The sequence below is a fragment of the Triticum aestivum genome, chromosome 4A (genome assembly GCF_018294505.1).
Source record: "Triticum aestivum cultivar Chinese Spring chromosome 4A, IWGSC CS RefSeq v2.1, whole genome shotgun sequence".
Lineage (NCBI taxonomy): Eukaryota > Viridiplantae > Streptophyta > Magnoliopsida > Poales > Poaceae > Triticum > Triticum aestivum.
In genome coordinates this window covers 671,303,939-671,306,574 of record NC_057803.1, presented here as the reverse complement: position 1 = coordinate 671,306,574, position 2,636 = coordinate 671,303,939, and the positions used below count along the sequence as shown (strand labels likewise).

The window sequence follows — 2,636 nt, the reverse complement described above, 5'->3', positions numbered from 1 at the left end:
CCAGGCTGAGTGCGGCGAGAGGCCGCACGAGCGGGAGCGAGACGAGGGCGAGGGGGGTGGCGGGAGATGGAAATCTGGCGTGCCGTCCCGGCGCCAAATTAGCCTCACCCCCCTTTCACTCGCTCACCCATAGCCACTGCCCCCTTTCTTCCCTACTGCCTCACCACCGGCGGCGGCTGCGATTTCAGATCTGCGCTAGAGGCGATGGTGGCGGCGGTGGCGGAAGAGGCGGCGGCATTTGCGGCGGATCTGGTGCTCCCCTTGTTGTTGGCCACTGTCTGGTCGACCTGGTCTGTGCCATGGCTCCCCCTACGCCGTCCTCGTCTTCGATGCCCGTAAGCAGCACCCCTCCCCCCTTTGTTAGCTAAGTGGTTAGGCCATTAAGCTAGGTGTAGGATCGATTTCCCACTGAACGAACCGTCGATGTCAACTAGGTTATGGACGGACGAATGAGGCTGATAATCCAGGCAGCAACACTGATTAGTGTGATTCAGGCATGGGTCATGTTCATGCACCAAAGAGCTGTTTGTCGTGCTGGGAGACCTTTGATCCGCTATGGCCCATTGTTTCCCCGGGAACAGGAGATGATCCAAAATCTGAACTACATCTACAACTGCAATGACGTTGAGGCTCTGGGGATGCTTAGAATGAAAAGAGCACCATTTGCCAGGCTTGTCGAGACCTTCAGGAGCAGGGGGCTGTTACAAGATAGCATTAACACCAGTGTCGAAGAGCAAGTGGCCATGTTCCTCCATGTTGTTGGCCATAACCAGAGGTTCAGGGTCATTCACAACACGTTCAGGAGATCGATGGAGACCATATCTAGGTACTTCAAGCAGGTGCTTTTTTCTATTGGGGAGCTTAGAGGAGAGATGATCAGGAGACCATCTGGTCAGACTCCACTCAAGATTCGCGGAAGCCCAAGATGGTATCCATACTTCAAGGTGAGCATTGACAATACACACTTTTCATGGCTTGATATGCTTGTATTGTTCAAGTTGAGCACTAACACAGGCTTGTGATGCCATTTTTAGGATTGCATTGGGGCAATAGATGGTACTCATGTCACTGCCAGAGTTCCTAGGTCACAGTCTGCAGCATACAGGGGGAGGAAGCACTACACAAGCCAGAATGTGCTTGCTGCTGTTGACTTTGATATGAAGTTCACATATGTGCTGGCTGGCTGGGAGGGGTCAGCGCATGATGCTAACATTCTCACTGACAACATGAGTCAACCTGATGGGATCAACATCCCTGACGGCAAGTTCTACCTTGGAGATGCTGGCTATGCATGTCGGCCGTGTATTCTTCCACCCTTCAGGAAAACAAGGTACCATCTCAACGAGTTTTCTGGTAGGAACTATCCTAGGACTGCATAGGAGCTGTTTAATCTCAGACACTCCAATCTTAGAGTAACTGTTGAGAGGGCATTTGGAGCTCTGAAGAATAGGTTTAATATCCTGGATCAGAAGCCATTCCACCCATACTCCACTCAGGTTAAGCTAGTTCTTATTTGTTGCATTCTGCATAACTGGATCCTCCAGTGGGGCTTTGATGAACACGTGCCTGAGGAGGAAGATGTCCAGCCTGACGATGTTGTTAGCTCTGGGCATGGTGTGGAGGCATTTGACAATGACGCTTCGAAGAACAAAAGGTTGGAATGGGCAGAGGCGATGTGGCTTAACAGAGGTCAGTGGAGGATTTGAAGATGGAAGAAGAACACGAAGCAGCAGCAGCAGTAGCAGAAGCAGCAACAGAAGCAGAAGCAGAAGAAGAGGAGAGGAAGAAGAAGATCTGGTAGCAGCAACACCGATGAACTATTCCTTATTTAGCCAATGGCTCTTAATAATTTGGACTGTCATTTGATACTAGTTAGGAAGAACTGTCATTTGTTTAAGTATACGGCGCTACATGTTTAGATTCGGTGTGGTAAGCTCACCACTAGTTTGAAGTGGTGACAACACGTTATGCAGGTTACAACCAAACACCATGTCATATGTGCGCCTAATGCAATGTGGGCAACCAAACGCCGTGTCAAAAATGATTGTCTCATGCAACTAGGGGCATGCAGGCAACCAAACTATGTGCATCTGGTGTTTTCTGGCCTGCATCCCTTCAAACTGGCTCAATAGAGCCAGGCTGGCCGGGCCAGGCTGGACCGGCAATGTAACCAAACACGCCCCTTTCCATAGTGCAATGATGATGATGCCAGTACTGAAACTCGAGCGCTAGGCCAAAGGACGTAGGATTTCAAAGCACGACAAGCCTTGACGAAAATCGGAAGTTGACCCTGGCGGGGATGAATGCCAAGATCTGGTGTTGCATGATCCACCGGCGATCGGTGTAGGGCCCTTTAATAATGCCAATCGATCTATAAGTACGTAGAAAAGATTCGGCTTCGGGCGCGTATATGCATGCATGCATGAATATGGAAGCTTGTTTAGGTTCAGCGTACCACGGAAAAACATGGTGCCTGACGTACAGTACGTACTAGTACAACGGTGCTAGCTGGAGGCTGGTGCTTAGCTGCGCGCCGACCGCTGCACCTCATTGGTTTGGTTTCGTCATTCGCGTACGACTGGCTGCAAACGGATCGGAATCAATCGACGACTCGAGGAGGTGCTGGTCGTGCGAGA

At 50.7% G+C, this 2,636-nt stretch overlaps 1 pseudogene; it reads left to right on the top strand.

Annotated features, from left to right (window-relative positions):
- The first annotated feature begins 437 nt into the window (after positions 1-437).
- LOC123084243 (protein ALP1-like) lies at positions 438-1,706 on the top strand (annotated as a pseudogene).
- The last annotated feature ends 930 nt before the right edge of the window (positions 1,707-2,636 follow it).